Source organism: Sorghum bicolor, chromosome 2, assembly GCF_000003195.3.
Source record: "Sorghum bicolor cultivar BTx623 chromosome 2, Sorghum_bicolor_NCBIv3, whole genome shotgun sequence".
Lineage (NCBI taxonomy): Eukaryota > Viridiplantae > Streptophyta > Magnoliopsida > Poales > Poaceae > Sorghum > Sorghum bicolor.
In genome coordinates, this window is record NC_012871.2 from 37,143,136 (window position 1) to 37,165,278 (window position 22,143).

Genomic DNA, 22,143 nt, shown 5'->3' on the forward strand with positions numbered 1-22,143 from the left:
ACCTCAAAGAACTATCACTGGATGGCGAATGTGCATAGATTATAGAAAACTCAACAAGGCAACAAAGAAAGATCATTTTCCTCTACCTTTCATTGATGAGATGCTAGAGCATTTTGCCAATCATTCTTTCTTTTGATTCCTTGATGGTTATTCAGGATATCACCAAATCCCTATCCACCCTGATGATCAAAGCAAAACCACATTTACATGTCCCTATGGAACTTATGCTTATCGTAGAATGTCTTTTGGATTATGTAATGCACCCGCTTCTTTTTAAAGATGCATGATGTCTATATTTTCTGATATGATAAAAGAAATCATGGAAGTTTTTATGGATGACTTTTCAGTCTATGGAAAAACCTTTAATGATTGTTTAGAAAATTTAGATAAGGTTTTGTGAAGAAAAACACTTAGTCCTCAATTGGGAGAAATGTCATTTTATGGTTAGAGAAGGAATAGTGTTAGGACATTTAGTGTCAGAAAGAGGTATAGAGGTATATAAAGCTAAAATTGAAGTGATCAAACAACTACCTCCACCTGTTAATATAAAAGGAATCTGAAGCTTTCTTGGTCATTATGGCTTTTATCATAGATTTATAAGAAATTTCTCACAAATCGCTAGGCCAATGACTAGATTATTAGCTAAGGATGTACCTTTTGAATTTGATGATGAATGCTTAGAAACATTTAATATTCTTAAGAAAGCACTTATATCAGCACCAATCATTCAACCCCCTGACTAGTCTTTACCTTTTGAAATTATGTGTGATGCTAGTGATTATGCTGTAGGCATAGTCTTAGGACAAACAAAAGATAAAATGCATCATGCAATTGCTTATGCTAGCAAAACAATGACAGAAGCACAATTAAATTATACAACCACTAAAAAAGAACTTTTAGCTGTTGTTTTTGCTATTGATAAATTTAGGTCTTACTTATTTAGTGCCAAAATAATTGTTTATTCTGACCATGCTGCTATTAAATATTTGCTCACTAAGAAAGATGCTAAACCATGATTAATAAGATTGATTTTATTACTTCAAGAATTTGATTTGGAAACTAAAGATAGAAAAGGAATAGAAAAGCATGTTGCTGATCATTTGTCTAGGATGTATTTTAAAGAACCTCAGGAGTTACCTATTAATGACTGACCAAGACAGATCCTTGGTACGCGAATATTGTCAAGTTTATGGTTGCAGGATACGTACCACCGGGAGAAAATAAGAAGAAGCTCATTTATGAAAGTCGTCTCCACATATGGAATCCACCCTACCTCTTTCGGGTATGCTCAGATGGGATGCTTAGAAGATGTGTACCAGTGGAGGAGGGCATGCAGATCATTCAAAAATATCATTCATCACCATATGGAGGTCATTATGGGGTATTCCATACTCATGCAAAAATTTGGCAGAGTGGTTTCTTCTGACCAACCATGTACGAAGACACCAAAGATTTCATCCGAAGATATGGGTCATGTGAGAGGCACAAAAATATCAATACTAGAGATGCTATGCCACTCACCAATAATCTTCAGATAGAACTTTTTGATGTCTGGGGAATCGATTACATGGGACCATTTATGAAATCATAGAATTATGAGTATATTTTGGTGGCAGTTGACTATGTATCCAAGTGGGTAGAAGCCATGCCATTCAAGAAGACTAATTCAAGACACTCAAAGAGGATATTTGAAAAGGTTATATTTTCGAGGTTTGGAACACCTAGGATGGTTATAAGTGGAGGAACGCATTTCATTGATAAGAAGTTTCACTCATACCTACCAGCTCATGGAATACGACATAATGTCGCTACTCCATATCATCCTCAGACAAGTGGCCAGGTAGAAACATCAAATAAACAAATAAAAAACATTCTCCAAAAAATAGTAAATGAGATGGGAACTTTATGGAAGGATCAGTTACCAGATGCACTATGGGCATACCTGATAGCTTATAAAACACCTTTGGGTATGTCACCATATCAACTGGTATATGGAAAGACCTGCCACTTGCTAGTTGAACTAGAACATAAAGCTCACTGGGCTATCAAAAGATGGAATATGGATTTCGAAGCAGCTGGAGAGAAAAGAAAAATACAATTACCAGAACTAGAAGAATGGAGAGAAAAGGCGTATCACAATTCAAAGATCTACAATGAACAAACAAAGAGATGACATGACAAGAGGATCAAGAAGAAGGAATTTGCACCAGGAGATAAGGTATTACTTTTTAATTCTAGGTTCAAGTTATTTGGGCTTGGAAAATTGAGGAGCAAATGGGAAGGACCCTTCACCGTCGTGAATTCATCACCACACGGAGCAGTAACTCTATAATCAAGCGAAGGTATGCTATTCAAGGTAAATGGACATTGACTTAAACTTTATTTAGAACCATTTGATTCAGGAGTAGTTGATGAAATAGAATTTATCGAATTACCAACATATTAAGTTCTATTTATTCTTGTACGAAAATTTATCTAAAAACACGTCTAATAGAAAATAGGAAGAGTCTAAAGGCACCACGTAGAAGGGCACCCAAAGTGGGCCCCTGGTGGGGCTGGCCGGCGCCTATGTGGGGGCCGGTCGGTGCCCCCTTGTCGCCTCTCGTCCTGACTTTCATTCCCTATCCTTCTATACCCTTCCTACGGATATTCGTGCATAATCTAATCATATTTCAGATATTTTTTCGTATGGATTCTGTAGAGCCTAGGATCCGTCCTCATCCTGTCTCCTGAAAACCCATATAAATACGTACCTAGACCCTCCTCAATAGTATCCCATAACCAGCCACCTCTTTCCCCAGAGAAGCTCTCCAGTCTAGATCTATTAGCAATGGCGGACAAGGCAGTCGTCTCCTACGGCGTGGACTTCGACAACATCCCCAACAATGACTCAAAGGCCCTCGTCCTCACGTAGCCGAAGCCTCTCGCCGTTGTGCCACCGAAGCCTCTCGCTGTTGTGCCGCCAAAGCAAGTCGCTACAGTGCCCCATCGTTATGAGCAAGCCTACTACGTAAAAGATCCATCTTGTCGGCATCTAGACTCGTCGTCTAGGCACTAACGAGTATAAGTCTGCGTGTCTACCTAAACCCGAATGGTGATGCAAGTGTAACACAGAGAATTTATACTGGTTCAAGCTAAGGATGCCCTATGTCCAGTGTGAGATCGGGGGTCTGTATTGCCTTGCACCCAAGAGTGCTTGTAGTAGGGGTATACAAGCGGGTTGCGAGAGAGGGCTAAGTCCCAGGTCTTGACTTTGTGTGGTGGACAGAGCGCTACTCGCTACTCTGGTGTGTGCGTGAACTTGCTTGGAGTTCTAGTGTTGTGAGCGTGGTGAGTCTGCCTTGGATGTGTGCCCTGGTTCCCCTTTTATAGTCTCAAGGGGACACATGGTTTTTACATGTGTGACCGGTGATCTTCTTCTGGTGAATGGTACATCACTCAGTTTTTGGCTACTCACTCCAAGATCTTACAGGAATCAGTCCTATGATTTGTACCCATCGTATTCCAACAGATCCTTCTGTTTCACCTTCTCGAGAACCCCAACGTAGACTTAATAACACTATGAGAGAGGTAGTTAAAAAGGAAGTTATAAAGTTGCTGCATGCAGGGATTATATATCCTGTGCCGCATAGTGAGTGGGTGAGCCCAGTGCAAGTTGTGCCTAAAAAGGGAGGCATGACTGTTATTATGAATGAAAAGAACGAGCTAATTCCGCAACGCACCGTTACAGGATGGCGGATGTGCATAGACTATAGAAAACTAAACAAAGCCACAAGAAAGGATCACTTTCCTTTACCTTTCATAGATGAGATGCTAGAGCGATTAGCAAACCATTCGTTCTTCTGTTTCTTAGATGGATATTCAGGGTATCATCAGATCCCGATCCATCCTGATGATCAAAGCAAAACCACTTTTACATGCCCATATGGAACTTATGCTTACCGTAGAATGTCTTTTGGGTTATGTAGTGCACCAGCTTCTTTTCAAAGATGCATGATGTCTATATTTTCTGATATGATTGAAGAGATTATGGAAGTTTTCATGGATGATTTCTCTGTTTATGGAAAAACTTTTGATAGTTGTCTTGAAAACTTAGACAAGGTTTTGCAAAGATGTGAAGAAAAGCACTTAGTCCTTAATTGGGAAAAATGTCATTTTATGGTTAGAGAAGGAATAGTGTTGGGACACCTAGTGTCTGAAAGAGGTATTGAGGTAGATAAAGCTAAAATTGAAGTAATTGAACAACTACCTCCACCTGTGAATATAAAAGGAATTCGAAGCTTTCTTGGCCATGCTAGTTTTTATCGTAGATTTATAAAAGATTTTTCATTTATTGCTAGACCACTTACTCTTTTGCTAGCCAAGGATGCTCCTTTCGAATTTGATGATGCATGTCTAACATCTTTCAATTTATTAAAGAAAGCACTCATCTCTGCACCAATCATTCAACCCCCTGATTGGTCGTTGCCTTTTGAAATTTTGTGTGATGCTAGTGATTATGCTGTGGGGGCAGTTTTGGGACAAACTAAAGATAAGAAGCATCATGCAATTGCTTATGCCAGTAAAACTTTGATAGGAGCTCAACTTAATTATGCAACCACTGAAAAAGAGCTTCTGGCTGTTGTCTTTGCCATTGATAAATTTAGATCTTATTTAGTTGGAGCTAAAATAATTGTTTACACTGATCATGCTGCACTAAAATATTTGCTCACTAAAAAAGATGCTAAACCTTGCCTGATTAGATGGATCTTATTACTCCAAGAATTTGACTTAGAAATAAAAGATAAAAAGAGAGTAGAAAATTCTGTTGCTGATCACTTGTCTAGAATGTATTTTAGGAGTCCACAGGAAACCCCCATCAATGATTCACTCCGGGACAACATGCTCTACGGGATTAACAGGTCTGACCCCTGGTATGCAGATATTGTTAATTTTATGGTTTCAGGGTATGTACCACCAGGAGCAAACAAGAAGAAGCTTATTCAAGAAAGTCGTTCACATATATGGGATGAGCCATACCTCTTCCGAGTATGCTCTGATGGCTTACTCAGGAGATGTGTGACCACTGAGGAAGGATGGAAGATCATCGACAGATGTCATTCATCACCATATGGAGGTCACTATGGACCATTCCGTACACATTCAAAGATCTAGCAGTCTAGATTCTAATGGCCTACAATGTATGAAGACACGAAGCAATATATCAGAAGATGTGGGCCATGTCAAAGGCACGGGAACATAAATACAAGGGATGCAATGCCACTCACCAACAACCTTCAGATTGAGCTCTTTGATGTCTGGGGAATAGACTATATGGGTCCATTTCCTCCATCAAAGAAGTGTGAGTACATCTTAGTGGCGGTTGACTATGTCTCCAAGTGGGTAGAGGCATTACCTTGCAAGCATGCCGACAACATCAGTTCAAAGAGGATGTTTGAAGAAATTATATTTCCAAGATTTGGAGTCCCCAGAGTAGTGATAAGTGATGGAGGAGCACACTTCATCGACAAACGCTTCAAGCAATATCTATCAAAACATGGAATCCGTCACAACGTCGCTACCCCCTATCATCCTCAGACAAGTGGCCAAGCAGAGACTTCCAACAAGCAAATCAAGAATATTCTTCAGAAGACAGTAAATGAAATGGGAACGGCGTGGAAAGACAAGTTACCCGATGCACTCTGGGCATACCGGACAACATACAAGACCCCAATTGGAATGTCTCCATACCAATTGGTGTATGGGAAGGCTTGCCATCTACCTGTTGAACTAGAGTTCAAAGCACACTGGGCCATAAAGAGATGGAACATGGACCTAGATGTTGTTGGAGATTATAGAAGAATGCAACTATCAGAATTGGAAGAATGGCTAGAGAAAGCATATCACAACTCAAAGATCTACAAAGAAAGAGTCAAAAGGTGGCATGACAAGAGAATCAAGAAAAAGGACTTCACACCCGGAGATAAGGTATTACTTTTTAATTCCAGTGTAAAGCTTTTCGGGCATGGAAAACTCCGGAGCAAATGGGAAGGACCATTCAAGGTAATTAATTCATCATCCCACGGAGCTATCACACTTCAAAATGACGAAGGTACGTTATTCAAGGTAAAGGTCAACGTCTTAAATGATTTTTAGAGCCCAATAAAGAAATCAGAAGAAATAGACGTAGTCCATTTTTACCTTCCCATGGAGAATTAGAGCCCGACCTTTTTAGTCTGATGTTTTTAGGTCATATATATATTTTTCTAAATAGTTTTGCATCTAGAAACGCGCTCGAGAAAGTGGGCCCACAGAGGGGCCAGAGAGAGGGCGGGCGCCCAGATCCTGTTCCCCCTCGGTCCCGATTTTCTCTGTTATGGAAAATGCACTTATGGTAATCCGAATAACCCCTCAGATGGAAAGTTTCGCACGCACACGACGGGAGCAACCCGAACAATCCATAGAGGCACTTTTTGACCCCTATATAAACAGACCCCTGACATCAGTTTTCAAACACCAAACCACCAAGCCTTCTCTTCTTCTTCAATTAGAGCTTGATTAGTTCCTTGCTCCTCCAATGGCCGAGAAGTACCACGATGATTGGGAAGTCGTCCCCTTCAACCTCAACATGGAGCCTGTGGAAGACCCCGATGCCCGTGCTCTCGTCCCGGCCAACACAGAGCGACAGCTAGAAGCCATGCCATTATGCCAACGCAGCTCCGCCCGATCCTACCATGCTCAACCAGTTCTCACCGCACCGCCACAACCCCTACTCCTCAAGGGATCATCATCCAAGACGAAGACCACCATCAAGGTGCCAACCGGCACAAGGATCCTTCCACCTAGACCCAATGAGAGGGTCGTTGGAGTCAAGACCAACTGGAGCGGCGAGATCAGCAGCGTTCGCTACACTACGGAGGAGGAAAGACCTTACTTTGAAGGGATTAGAGCAGCCAAAGTCCGTTTCATCCCTCCAAAGGCAGCCCCGAAGCACGCTCTCAATGCTTTTGAGACACCTCCCAAGCGTCGTAAGACTATAATGGATATTAATGATGACGTTCGCAGACTAGACAGAATTATCATAGACCTCCAGTCCTCGATTAATTCCCTCACTAGGCTGCTCTCTAACCACAACACCATCATACTAGGCCTTAGGCAGGATCTTGCCAGTGCCAACAAGAAGATTAAGGAATTAGAGCGCCGCTAAGTTATCTAGATTAGACCTTGAGGCAATGCATCTTAGTTATTTATCTTTAAATTCGGTTTAGGTTTACTATTATCATCAGTTTGTTACTATTATCGTCAGTTTGCTACTAGTTATTTGTAATAAATGCCTCAAGATTAATAAAGAGTATTATTATTATTATTATTATTATTATTATTATTATTATTATTATTATTATTATTATTATTATTATTATTATTATTATTATTATTATTATTATTATTATTATTATTATTATTATTATTATTATTATGTCTTGTGTGTCTCTACTTTATTTTTGTGCAAGAAAGCAGAAAACAAGTATGGGGGAGATCCCTCAACATGCCAAACACACTCCGACTACACCACTCCACGAGTCAGGTACACACTCTGCACACTTTACCTTACACATACACATATCTTAGATTATGCAGAATACTGTTTCCGACATGATAAATTAAAAAGATTAAAACATTTCTAATCATGATTAATCTCACTCTGTTATATTTCCTGAAACTTGCAATTATTATAAAATCATCTTAAAACCCTGTGTTACTTAAGACAGTATGGAATGTGAGATGGTAGAGTATGAGTTTCTTATTCTTGATATCATTGTTGCTTGGAGAATTTATTTCAAAATCTTCAAAATCTAGCTACCATCCTCAGTGTTTTATATGCCTGATAAAACTGGAAATATTAATTATGATTATAAAAGCTATCTACTCTGTATTGAGTTTGTTCAAAATGAGTTAGACCCTTGTTGAGAGATTTATCATGCTCCTAAGATCAAGACATTTATTCAAAAAGATTCACTCTTCCGAAGTATTATTGCATTAGAGGCATGGGCTATGCAAAAATAAAGATATTTCGAGGAAATAAAAAGGAGCAAGTGCTCGACAACCTCGCAGAAAAAATGGACAAGTGTCCGGCAGTAGAATTAGGGATACCTTGGTATCCACTTAAAAAAAGAGAGAAAAGAAAGAAAATGATAGCCCATGGTTCCTCTAATAAGCAATATGCCAGCAAGAGTTGACAAAGTTTTTAATTCCTAAAGTCTTTGATCTAAGAGTATGACATTCCCCTCCTCGGATCCCGTTTTGATCAGGCAATAAATGCAAAGTAAGTATGCTTGCAAATTAAAACAGCCTCAGTAAGATATATAGAAGATAATGAGTGATCTGAGAGAACCTATGAGGATAAAAGGTATGCTATTTTTCTTTCAAAAATATACAAAAACTCCAAGTGACAGGATTGAGAAGAAAGGATCTTTACTCTTAACCATATACTTCCCTGACTATAGTACACAGTGGAATTTTAACACCCCGCAGTTATGAAAAGAATGTTTTAAATTGTTTTACCCCAAATATTGTTCTTAACCATCCTTTTCTCAAGGACGAGTAAAAGCCTAAGTATGGGGGTATTTGTTGACGGTTCTTAAGTATCAATTTTAATTATCAAATAAACAAGAGAAAGGACCAATATGCAACCAACACCTAGAATTAGGGTTTGATCTGACAGAATTCCACGAGTTTTGTTGTTTATCTGTTTCTGCAGGGGGTTATCAGTAAATAAGGAAGAAAGGCCCACATGTTGGGATTACATAGAGATATCAACGTACCGCGCGATTTTCTACCATCTAGAAGACTCCAGAAGCCACGGAAAGAAAGCAGAGGCTGAAAGGGGCCAGGCCCAGGGCGCCCGCCCTGAGGACCTGGGCGCCCGCCCCCCTCTGGATGTCAATCAGGACTCTCTTCGCACACGATGTTCCACCGACCTATTGGATCAAGGATAACGTAGTACCACCTCGCCTACCGACCCAAAAACGCATAGAGGAGGAGGACTATATAAGGAGACCCCCTGGCCCCTGGAGGAGACAAGAAGTTATCATAGAGATTGAGGGGTGCCCTCGAAGGAAAACCTCTTCTCTAATTAATATTTCTTTTTAGGCTTAGCAACCAATGTAAAGTACAAATAGATATTCTAGTTTCTACTAGATTGAGAGAGATAGAGTGGAGGTGTAGATTGGAGGAAGCCCGGCCTGTCGGTGTCTACTCCAAGCTTGTACCTGCGGGATCAAGTTCTCCTAACCCGAAGCTTGCTCCTAGGATTCTTCAGTATTTCGACTTCTAAATTCTAGTAAGTTCTTGTTTTATTGTTCTTCTGGTTTATGAGTTTACTTTAATCTCTTCGCGTAGAGTTTAGAGTAATCATTACTGGCATAAACGTGGTGTTTAGGCTGGGGTACTCATAGATATTCCCTGACTAGCTGGACTGTGGTAGTAGTGAGGAACGTGACAATTCCGAGTTACCTTTGCAGACCATATCTCGTTAGTAGGAAGGATAGGGTTTATAGGTGCGGGTTGAACATCCTTTGTGGTGTCTAGATTCCGTTAGCCTCCCAAATAGAATAGTAGATCATCCTTACCAAGGTTAGAAGGAGACTACGGTTGCAGTGTTCTCTATTTATCACTCACATCGAGAGACATTCTTTGTTGCCTAAAGGGTTAGTAGTAATAGACCAGTTAGTCAGATGCACTCTTTCTCCTAGTGGTAAAAAAATAAATACGATACTCTGGATAACATCCCGGGTGAAGTGCTCACCGATATCCATGTGCTTGCAGATCAATTCCTTATTGCGTTCCCAAATATCAACAGTGACCGCATCAAGACCGGATGTCATGTTTAGTGTATGCATGTGTGCAAGATTCCAAGCCTCACCAAGAGAAAGTCATTTGAAAGCAACAAAGAATATTGAGGTACTTGAAGCATACACAAAATGTTGGTTTGTGGTATCCCAAAGGTGCAAAGTTTGAACTTGTTGGATATTCCAATTTGGACTATACGGGATGCAAAGTTGAAAGAAAAAGCACATCAGGCACATGTCAACTATTGGGTAGATCACTTGTCTCATGGTCATCCAAGAAGCAAAATAGTGTTGCACTATCAACCGCCGAAGCGGAGTACATTGCGGCCGGTAGTTGTTGTGCACAAATCTTATGGATGAAGGCAACATTGAAGGATTTTGGAATCAATTTCAAAGAAGTGCCATTGCTATGTGACAATGAAAGTGCCGTGAAGCTCACCAACAATCCGGTTCAACACTCAAGAATAAAGCACATAGATGTCCGCCATCACTTCATAAGAGATCACCAACAAAAAGGGGACATTTGCATTGAGAGTATAGGCACCGATGATCAACTTGCTGATATATTCACCAAGCCACTTGATGAGAAGAGGTTTTGCAAGCTAAGAAATGAATTGAACATACTTGACTTTTCAAATATGTGTTGATGCACCCCCACTATATGACATGCCTCTCCTTCGAGCAAAGCAAGGTAACATTGATTGACATGTCATTCATCCTATGCTAAGGACTTGCTTAGTGCATCTAGTCATTCTTTACATGTCTTAGGCTCATTCATGAAAATCAAATGTTTTTGATGCTTGTATGGTACCACTATTGCTTTTATGCTTGACTTGATCTAGTGGTAGCATATGACATGTTTGTGGGCTTGCAATCCTAGTGTTTGATCTAGAATATGAGCTATAAGTGTTTAACTCAACATGGTACAAGATAACCTTTTTTTAGAGGTGTGAAGAAGCTTGTCCTTGGATCAAACCGAGTTAAATATCTTAGGCAAGTAATCTAGATTGGACCAATTTGGGAAAATGATCTCACTTCACATGGTTTCACACTAACCTATCTAAAATTTGAGCTCACCTTTTGTGGTCATTGATGACAAAGGGGGAGAAAATTTCCCAAAGTTTTAAGATAGGGGAGTAACATGATAAAAGAAGGGGATCAATTAAAATTTTGAAGCACACAAGTAGGGGGAGCAAGCTCATAAACTTGTATGTTTCATTTGAATGTGCATCACATATGTTTGCTTGCATTAGCATTAGCTTCAAAAACTTTCTCTCCGATGCCTTGCTTGTGTGGTGTATGCTAGTTGTAAGTTTGATTGATGAAATGAAGAACTAGCATGCATAGGTAGTGTAACTAGACTTTTAGTTATTTCACAAGTGGTACTAGAACCTTGTTTTTAATGTTGATCTCATGGGGTGTTCTAGCTTTGTGAATGTCTAGTTACTAATGGTGCTAAGGATGGTGTATATTGGCAACTCCGATTGGTATCACGCTTCAAAGGTCCATTCTTTACACCTTAGCATCATTTGGTAGAAATTGTCTCCTATTTTTCCTATTCAAGCATATGTGCAAGCTTTCAAATCCAAACTCTTAGCACATATGTAGGGGGAGCAATTGCTACCAATTTGGGTTTATGAAACTTGTCCATAACCTTTGCACATGGTAAAATGCTTGGGCAAGTAACATGAATCCAAGAAAATTTTATTGAAAATCTTTGTAAAAAGGGTTGTCATCAATTACCAAAAAGGGGGAGATTGAAAGCCCTAGTTTGGTTTTGGATAATTGATGAAACCCTAATACTAACCTCTATGCTAAGTGTGTGTAGACTTAATGAGGTTGGTACATGCTAAGTGATGGAGCAAATGATGATCATGGTGATGATGGTGATGACCACGAGATGATCAAGTGCTCAACTTTGAAAAGAAGAAAGAGAAAAACAAAACCCTATGGAGATCAAGGTAAAGGTATTGCTTAGGGTTTTGGTTTTGGTGATCAAGACACCATAGAGGTTGTGATCACATTTAGGATAGATAGCCGTACTATTAAGAGGGGTAATCTCTTTGTGAAAACGGTTGTCTAAGTGCCACTAGGTGTTTGGATTCCTTGCATATGCATTAGGACCTAGTGAGCTAACTAAGTAACCCTTGAAAAATGTTTTGAAATATGCTAACACTCATGCACAAGTGTGGAGACACTTTGGTGTTGGCACATGGAAGCAAGGGAAGAAGTTGAGGATCTTTTCGTGCAGCGCGTTCAGGCCGGACGCGTCCGGTATGAGGTCAGACGTGTCCGAGTTGAGGCACCGGACTCAGGAACAGTAACCTCCTGGAGTCCGGTGTGCTTCATCCGGTGAGGTCGCTTTCTTGGTGAAACTCTCTAAGTTTGCGTCAGGTGCACACCGGACGCGTCCGGTGTGACATGAGATGCGTCCGAGTTAGCGTCCGGTGCAAGTCCTTCGTGCGAAGCTCCCTGAGTTTTGGTTCGGTGCACACCGGACGCGTCCGGTGTGTGCGCCGGTGTGGCGACCGGTGTTGGTTCAAGTTTGCGACGCTCCCTAAGTTTGGATCCGATGCACACCGGACGCGTCCGGTATTTCAAAAGCGAGAGTCCGGTGCCCTGTCAGAGTCAGAGGCAATGGCTACTTTCTAACGGTCAAAGAGCACCGGACGCTGGTCTGGCTCATACCGGACGCGTCCGGTGTGAACTAGGACGCGTCCGGTGTGGACGCAGACTGTGGGGTAAACTGCCAACGGCTAGTTGAAGCTTGGGACTTCTATTTATAGGCCTTGGCTGGTTCATGCTCACTCTCTTGACTCTCTAACTTGTTGATACACCTTGTGAGCATACTCCTACACATCCCACTCACCTTGTTCAAGATTTGTTCATCCAAAGTTAGATTGGGAGAGATCCTAGTTGCATTTGCTTAGAGTTTGAGCATCTAGTGGCACTAGTGATTGTTGAGCAGCGGGTTTGCTTGTTACTCTTGGTGGTTGCCGCCACCTAGACGGCTTGGAGCTGCGAAGGAGTTTTGGCACGAGTGGGTGATTGTTCGTGGCCATCTCCCGGTGATTGTGAGAGGTTTGTGCCTACCTCGGCGGAGAGCCAAAGGCAACATTAGTGGATTGCTCGTGTCATTGAGCTACCTCACTTGTGGGTAGGTTCTTGTGGTGTCCTAGTGAGGACGAGGTTCGTGCTACACCTCTTAGCCACCGAACCACCAAGTGTTGGTCGACACAACGGGGATGTAGCGTGCCGGCAAGCACGTGAACCTCAGGAGAAAATTGTGTGTCTCCATTGTGATTGTTCATTGGATTTCTCCCGGTGATTGGACTTCATATTATTGATTGGTTCATCCCCTCTACGCGGCGGTATAAAGATCAAACCATCTCTCTTACTTTCTCGCAAACTAGAGTAGCTTACTTACTTGTATAGAAACTTTAGATAGCTCTCTAGTGTAAGTAGTGACATAGCTCTTGTGTGCCTAGTGATCATATCAACTAGAATTGTTGGATAGGTGGCTTGCAAACACCTCATTAGAGCTAGAGCAAAAAGCTTCGCTTTGTTATTTACTAACCACTTGCTCTAGTGAGTTTTGTAGAATTTGAAATAGGCTATTCACCCCCCTCTAGCCATATTAGGACCTTTCACCCTGTGGGCTGGCGGTTGCATGTTGTAGCTCCGCCAGTTGCGCTCCCACCTGTACATCCGGAGCAACATGCCAACGTCCAATCGGGGGTGGCAGAACGGGTGGTTCTACCTCCGGAATGACGGTGGGCTGCTCCCAGAGTACACCGGGAAGATGGTGGTCGAGTGCCCCAATAAGTGGGGGTGGGGCACCCCTGCGGAGGACCAGAAGAGGCTCGGTCCCCTTCTCGCGGGTCTCGAGAAGTTTCGTCAAGCCAGGGTTACTGCGGCCACGGTGGCGATGGCGTTCCATAAGCGGAGCCTGCTACCGTTGGCGCAGCGGAGGGCGTTCATGTGGGAGATGACCCAGGAGGTCCCCTGGGTCGGGACGTGGATGCTGGAGGCGCCAGTGTCGGCGACAGAGATAACCACCCGAGTCTCGAGGACCACGCACCCGAATCTGAAGGATTCCCGGGTGGTGCCGATGCGCCCTGAGAAGGGCTACATTTATCTAGTAAGACAGTGTTTTTGTCTTTGATTTTGCGCCCGTTTCCCTTCTTCCTTGCCTTAGCCTTGATTGCCGCTCGTTTGCAGGGAATGGGGATCGTCAAGGACTCCCTGCCCCTAGTCCCGGAGGACAAGGAGCTCCGGGCTAAGAATCGGGCCCAGAACGAGGAGCAGAAGAAGGCCAAGGAGGCGAAGAAGGCGAAGAGCGTGAGGAAGGCGCAGCGCCGCGAGACCGCCGACAAGAACCGCCGTGAGGCTGAGAAGTCAGGGCTCCCCGCGTCTGAGTCTCCCGAGACTTCGGTCTCGGAGGTAGAGGGCGGGGGAGATACGCACTGGCTCAACGAGCTGGTGGACGAGGAGGACGAGGATGAAGTGATCCCCCCTCTTGGTGGGGGGATCGAGGCCCCAGAGGGGTCGAAGGCTCGAGGGGGATCGGAGGCCCCCGAGGGGTCTCAAGCACAGGGGGGCGAGAGAATCGCCCCCTATATTATTGTGGACGATGAAGAGGATGGCGCCCCACGAGAGGGCTCTGTCCCCCCGGGTCCCCAAGAGGTGGAGAGGGCTCTGTCCGAGATGCCCCCACAGCTGGTAGCGCCGGAGGGCCCAACTGAGCCCCGCCCATCGGTAGGGGCGGAGGTGGAAGGCTCGGCAGAGGCGCCGCGTGCCGAGGCCACCGTTGAAGCCCCCGTGCCAACCGCTGGACAGACGGGGGTCCACCCGACGACCCTCGGCGCTCGAGGGGGTGCCCAGGGAGCTCCAAGCTCTCAGAAGGGTGTTGCCCCCCGAGCAAGGTAAGTACTGGTTTTCGGTTTTTCTTTGAATTTTTTGTTTTTCTCTTTCTTCTAATTCGCGTCATCTCCTCATCAGCCAGAAGCATAATGTGGCTTTAGTGGGGCTTGCACCCCTAAAGGCTGTGGAGAGGGGGGCGCAGTCGACACCTAGGTCGGCGAGGCCCAGGTCGCCGCCCCCCTTGAGCCGTGAAGAGGGCGAGCTCTCCCATGAGGAAGGGGGCAGGAGACGAGGCGGAAGACGCCAGATCCCCCGGCGAAGGAGGTAGGGACGCCGAGGCCCCAAGAGCCGGAGGGGACGGTCCTGGACCTCGGGGCTATTCCCCCTTTGGGGGACGCTAGCCAAGAGGGTCAGGGTCAACCCGGACACGCCGAGGAGGGCCGGGCCGAGGTGGCGCTGAGCGTGGTGCCTCCCAAGAGGTCTCACGGGAAGGGGCCGGCCCGACCTGAGGCCCCCGCAAGGGAGGGAGGAGGGTGCATGGCCTGGGGCCAGAGTCCCGTGATCTGGCCCAACCCTGACGATCCAGAGGGGAGGGCCAGGTTTGTGCTGGACGACCCGTCAGAGGCATATCTCTAGCGGGGCCTTGAGGAGTGCGGGCACGCCAGCGTCAAGGTGATTAACCGGGCGTCCGAGCTCGTGAGCCAAGACATGTTTAAGCTCGCCTAGGTAAGGTCTCCGTCCCTTTTGGTGAAGTGCTGTTTTATGTCTTTGGACTGATTCCTCACATAACACCTAATTTTGCAGGCGCTCTAAGCCGCATCCTTGGAGAAATCGACGTTCCTCTGCGGGGAGCGAGACGCCTGGGCGGCCTGCGACGACGAGAGGACTGCGCGGGAGGCGGCCGAGGGGGAGCTCGTGAAGGAGTGCGAGGTTTCTGCCGAGCTTCAGCAGAAGTGCTCGGCTCTCGCGACTGAGGCTCAGGAAGCCCAGGAAAGGGTTGATCCCTTAGAAAAAAGTGTTAGCAACCTCACCCTGGAGTCCCAAGAGCAGAGAGCTGCCGTGGAGAGGTACAGGGGCGAGGTCACTTAGTTGGAAGCTTTGCTCGCCGAGAAAGTCCTCATCCTTAACCAAGCTCAGGTGGACCTCTCTACGGCTCAGGGCAAGGTGGCCCAGTGGCATCGGAGCTCGACGGAGAATGGGAAGCGGGCCGAGGGTAAGAACTGAGTCTTTTACCTTAGCTCTTTAGTATTTGGATTTGTTTTCCTAACTTTTGTCTTCTCGTTCTGTTTTTCAACAGAGCTGGAGAAGAAGGTGGCAGAGGTAGCCTCTGCCGCTGACGCCCTGTAGAAGTCCCTTGATGCTGAGGTGGCGGACCGTTCGGCTCTGGGGGTCGTGGTTGCCTCGGCATGTGAGGGGCTCGGGGTAACGGCGGGCGCGTCGGGGTCGTCTTTGCGGAGCCGTGTCGAGGCTCTGTACTCCCGGGCCAAGGAGAGGATGAGGGAGGCACTCCACGCCGCGGTGAAGAAAGCCCTAGCGGTGGTGAGCTTTCACTACGTCGGCATCAATTTGCCGGCGGTTTGTGAGGGCTATGTCCTCCCTGACGACGAGGCGGAGGCCCAGGAGGAGCTGCAGAAGCTTGGTGACGCCGCGGACGCCCCGGGAGATGCCCTGGCCGCCTTCTTCGACGCCGAAGTGGAGCTTCCCCCCCTCAGCGCGCAGGGGCCTGGAGAATCAGGGCAGTGAGGCCCTTCTAGTTAATTTTTTTCTTTTTGTTTAAGATCATCAAGGGACGATAGGCCTTGTTTTTTATGAAACTTGATATCGAATGTTAATATGAATGTTAATATGATTGTTCTTTTTAGGATTTCCTTTATGTTTTTTGTTATCTTTTTCCCTGTACCATCCCGACCTCGGCAGCGTGGGGTCGGGCGAGCCTCTTAGGGTCTGCATTAGTCAAAGCATCCCAAGCCTAAGTCTTTTTCTCTTTCCTTAGTAATTTAGAAGTTCAGATCCGTCTCCCGATCCTAGCGGGTGAGTGGAGGTCGTCCTAGCCCGTGGTCGAGGATCTTTCCTCGGGCTCACGCCTTCTTAAGATTTAGGGGATGGATCTGCGGCCTTTTAAATTCTTTTAGGAAACAAAAGAAAGACCTTGGGTCGGGGCATTTTATCTTGCATGAAAAAAAGAACTTTCGGAGTTGCCACAGGGGGTTCCCCCCGAGTAGCCCCCGAGGGAGGCTCGGATTCTGCAAGGCAGAGCCGAGGCTTACTCTTTAAAAAGAAACAATCATATAATTCGAATTTCCATTATTCTTTCGAGGAAATGAACAAATGGATATCTTTACAAAATTCTAAGGGTAGAAGCGACGTAGCTGTTCTATGTTCCACGCGTTCTTGAAGACTTCTCCTGCTTCGTTGGCGAGCTTGTATGTGCCGGGTCCGAGGACTTTGGCGATGACGAAGGGTCCTTTCCAGAGAGGCGTGAACTTATGACGACCCTTGTTGCTTTGCCTGAGCCTCAGCACCAAGTCGCTGACTTGAAAGGCTCGTCCTCGGACTCGTCGAGCATGGTAACGTCGGAGGGCCTGCTGGTACTTGGCGGAATGTAGGAGGGCTACATCTCTAGCTTCATCCAGCTGGTCCAGCGCGTCTTCTTGGAACGTCTTGCAGCTATTTTCGTCGTAGGCTTGTACCCTTGGAGACCTGTACTCTAGGTCCGTGGGGAGGACGGCTTCCGACCCATAGACCATGAAGAACGGGGTGAAGCCTGTGGCTCGGCTTCGGGAAGTCCTTAGACTCCACATCACGGCCGGTAACTCCTTGAGCCACCTTTTTCCAAACTTGTCCAACCGGTTGAAGATTCTGGGCTTCAGACCCTGGAGGATCATGCCATTGGCACGTTCCACCTGACCATTGGGCTTTGGGTGAGCGACTGCTGCCTAGTCCACACGTATGTGGTGCCTGTCGCAGAACTTCAGGAATTTTCTCCCGGTGACCTGCGTGCCGTTGTCAGTGATTATGGAGTTGGGCACTTCAAATCGGTGGATGATATCCATGAAAAACAGCACTACTTGTTCGGCCTTGATCCTTATGATGGGTCGGACCTCAATCCACTTGGAAAATTTGTCGATTGCGACAAGTAAGTGGGTGAAACCCCCGAGCGCCTTTTGCAGAGGCCCGACGAGGTCGAGGCCCCAGACGGCAAAAGGCCAAGTAATGGGGATCGTTTGTAGAGCCTGAGCAGGGAGGTGAATCTACCGAGCGTAAAATTGGCATCCCTCATAGGTCCTTATGATCTATGTGGCATCGGCCACAGCGGTGGGCCAGTAGAAGCCTTGCCGGAAGGCATTTCCTACCAGCGTCCATGGCGCAGCGTGGTGGCCACAAGCCCCCGAGTGTATGTCCTCAAGGAGCTTGATTCCTTCCTGACGGGTGATGCAACGCATAAGAATGCCCGAGGGGCTGCGCTTGTACATCTCTCCGTCGAGAAGTAAGAAAGACTTGGCGCGACGAGCTACACGCCGTGCCTTAGCTTGGTCTGAGGGCAGAGTGCCGTCGACGAGGCGTTGCAGTAGTGGATAGCGCCAATCCGACAAGTCGTCGGGTGCAGGGGGCTCGGGCTCAATGTCCATGGCCTCCGGCTCATGAGCGGTGGAGGCCTCGAGATCAAGACCCGAGCCGCCTGGGGGTGGATCCGAGCCCACGTCGTCTTTGTAGTTGATGGAAGGCCTGTAGAGGTCGCTGACGAAGACATCCGGAGGGACCGTGGCCCGCTCGGATGCCATTTTGGCAAGCGCGTCGGCGGCCTCTTTGTACTTTCTTAACACGTGGTTAAGCTTGAGGCCGTCGAACTTTTCCTCCAGGCGCTGGACTGCATTGCAATACGCATCCATCTTGGGGTCGTGGTAGCTGGACTCTTTCATGACTTGGTCGATGATGAGTCTGGAGTTGCCTCGAACGTCGAGCCGCTTGATCCCAAGCTCGATCGCGATATGGAGACCGTTAACAAGGGCCTCGTACTCTGCCGCATTGTTTGAGGCATTGAAGTGGAGTTGGATTGCATATCGCATCCTTACCCTGAGGGGCGAGATGAATATGAGGCCCGCGCTGGCCCCAGTTTTCATCAGGGACCCGTCAAAGTACAAGGTCCAGCACTCGGACTGGATCTGCGGTGGAGGGAGTTGGGTTCCCGTCCACTCAGCTACGAAATCTGCTAAAACTTGGGATTTTATAGCTTTTTGAGGCTCATAGGTAATCCTAACACCCATGAGTTCTATTGCCCACTTTGCAATCCTACCATTAGCCTCTCGGTTTTGAATCACCTCTCCTAGAGGGAAAGGTGATACGACTGAGACCGGATGGGATTCAAAGTAATGGCGGAGCTTGCATCAGGCTAAGACTACCGCGTATAGTAGTTTTTGGATTTGGGGGTATCGGGTTTTTGTGTCGGACAGTACCTCACTAACGAAGTACACCAGTCTTTGGACCGGTAGGGCATGCCCTTCTTCCTTTCTTTCGACCACGATAGCTGCGCTGGCCACCTGATCGGTGGCTGCGACATACTGGAGCAATGGTTCCCCCTCGGCGGAGGGTACCAAGATGGGAGGGTTAGTGAGCAGAGCCTTGAGCTTGTCAAGGGCTTCCTGGGCCTCGGGGGTCCAGGAAAAATGCTTGGATTTTCTAAGTAACCTATACAGAGGTAGTCCTTTTTCCCCAAGCCGGGAGATGAAACGACTGAGGGAAGCTAGGCATCCCATGACTTTCTGTACTCCCTTTAGGTTACGGATTGGGCCCATATTCGCGATGGCCAAGACCTTTTTGGGGTTGGCCTCGATCCCTCGCTCAGACACTATGAACCCGAGGAGCATGCCTCGGGGGACCCCAAAACGCATTTTTAGGGGTTCAGTCTGATCCTCTTAGCCCTGAGGCATCGGAATGTCTCATCCAGGTCGGCCACGAGGCCGTTTGCCTTCCTGGATTTGACTACAATGTCATCTACATAAGCCTCTACCGTTCTGCCTATGAGATTTCCGAAGACCTGGAGCATACATCGCTGATATGTAGCCCCCATGTTCTTAAGGCCAAAAGGCATGGTTACGTAACAAAACATTCCGAAAGGGGTGATGAAAGAAGTCGCGAGCTGGTCGGGCTCTTTCATCTTGATTTGGTGGTATCCGGAATAAGCATCAAGGAAAGACAAAGTCTTACACCCCGTAGTAGAGTCAACTATCTGGTCAATACGAGGTAATGGAAAAGGGTTCTTAGGACATGCTTTATTTAAACTAGTATAGTCTACACACATCCTGCACTTCCCATTTTTCTTTTTGACTAGTATAGGGTTGGCTAACCACTCGGGATGGAATACCTCCTTGATGAATCCGGCCGCTAGCAGCTTGTGGATCTCCTCCCCGATGGCCCGACGCTTCTCCTCGTCTAATCGGCGTAGGCGCTGCTTCACGGGCTTGGAGCCGGTTCGGATGTCCAAGGAGTGCTCGGCGACTTCCCTCGGTATGCCCGGCATGTCCGAGGGACTCCACGCAAATACGTCGGCGTTTGCACGGAGAAAGTCGACGAGCACTGCTTCCTATTTGGGGTCGAGGTTCGAGCTGATCCTCAACGCCCTGCTCTCAGATGCCTCGGGGTCGAGGAAGATGAGCTTGGTCTCCTCCGCCGGCTCGAAGCTCCCAGTGTGACGCTTGGGGTTGGGGATGTCCTGGTTGCCATCACCGAGGCTGGTGATGATGGACAGGGTCTCAGCAAGAGCCTCGGCCTGCTCGATGCAGTCGACGTCGCATTGGTAGCCGTGCTGGCTCGTTGTGCTGATGGTGATGATGCCGTTCAGACCCGACATCTTGAGCTTGAGGTAGGTGTAGTTGGGGACGGCCATGAACTTAGCGTAACATGGTCGCCCTAGAATTGCGTGGTAGGTTCCTGGGAACCCCACCACGTCGAAAGTGAGGACCTCCCGTCTGAAGTTGTCGGGGTCCCGAAGTAGACGGGCAGGTCGATCTGCCCGAGGGGATGGGCGCGATGTCCTAGCACCACTCCATGGAATGGTGATGCATCATTCCTCAGCCGAGACTTGTTGATTGCCATGAGGGCCAAAGTCTCGGCGTAAAGGATGTTGAGGCTGCTGCCTCCATCCATCAATACCTTGGAGAGACGAGTCTCGGCGATGATGGGATCGACGATCAGTGGATAGCTCCGGGGTTGGGGATCCGATCCGGGTGATCTTGCCGATCGAACGTGATTGCACTCTCGGACCATTTGAGGTACGAGGGCGCGGCTGTGCTAACTGCGCAAACTTCTCGGAGCTTGCGCTTCCTTTGACTCGTGGTGAGGCGAGCCGCACGTCCCCCAAAGATCAAGAGGTAGTTCTTGACCTTGGGGAAGCCTTCTCCCTGGGCGTCGTCGTCTTTGGGAGGCTCTTCAGCGCCCTCCTTTGCTATGATGTCGGTGTAGTACCGACGTAGGACAGTGCACTCCTCAAGGGTGTGCTTGGTTGGTCCCCTGTGATAGGGACATGGCTTCTGCAACATCTCGTCGAAGAGGCCAGGGCCAGCAGGAGCCCACTTGGGGTTCTTGCGATCTGCCTCGGTGGTCTCAACCTTCTGTTTCCCCTTGGCAGTGCCATCGGAGAAAATTTCACCAACTGCCTCCTCACCCGAGGCAAAGTTGGTGGCGATGTCGAGCAACTGACTTGTGCTCGTGGGGGTCTTGCGACCGAGCTCGTGTACTAGCTCCTTGTAGGTGGTGCCGGCAATGAAGGCCCCGATGACATCGGAGTCCGTGATGTTGGAGAGCTCGGTGCACTGCTTGGAGAATCACCTGATGAAATCTCGGAGGGACTCATCAGGCTTCTGCCGACAGCTCCTGAGGTCCCAGGAATTTCCAAGACGCACGTATGTGCCCTAGAAATTCCCAACGAAGATCCTGACTAGGTCCGCCCAGCCATAGATCATACGCTCAGGAAGGTGCTCGAGCCACGCTCTGGCCAAATCGGCCAAGTGGAGTGGCAAGTTGCGGATGATGAGCAGGTCATCGTCCGCTCCACCTAGCTGACACACTAGGCGGTAGTCCGCCAGCCAGAGCTCAGGGTTAGTTTCCCCCGAGTACTTGGTGAGGTTAGCGGGTTGTCAGAACCGGGCAGGGAACTTGGCCCTGCGGATGGCCTCGCTGAAGACGCGGGGACCCGGAGGCTCCGGCGATGTGCTGCGGTCGTGGTCGGGGTTGTACCTCCCGCCTCGGCGCGGTCGGTAGCACCGAGACTCGGCCTCGTCCCTGTCACGCCGTCTGGCCTTGAGAGTGGCCCGGGCGTCCACGTTGGTCCCTACGTGTTCATGGACAGACGGGGCCTTGTTGCCCCCTTGCGGATTAGGGGGTGGTGGACCCTGCACTATTGGTGTCTTGTTAGGAGGGGGTTGATCCCCTTGGCGTCTTGTACCATGGGACTGTG

General features: G+C 47.3%; 1 pseudogene; it reads left to right on the forward strand.

Moving 5' to 3' along the window:
• The window catches only part of LOC110432677, a 56,235-nt pseudogene continuing 35,524 nt past the window's right edge, over positions 1,433-22,143 (forward strand).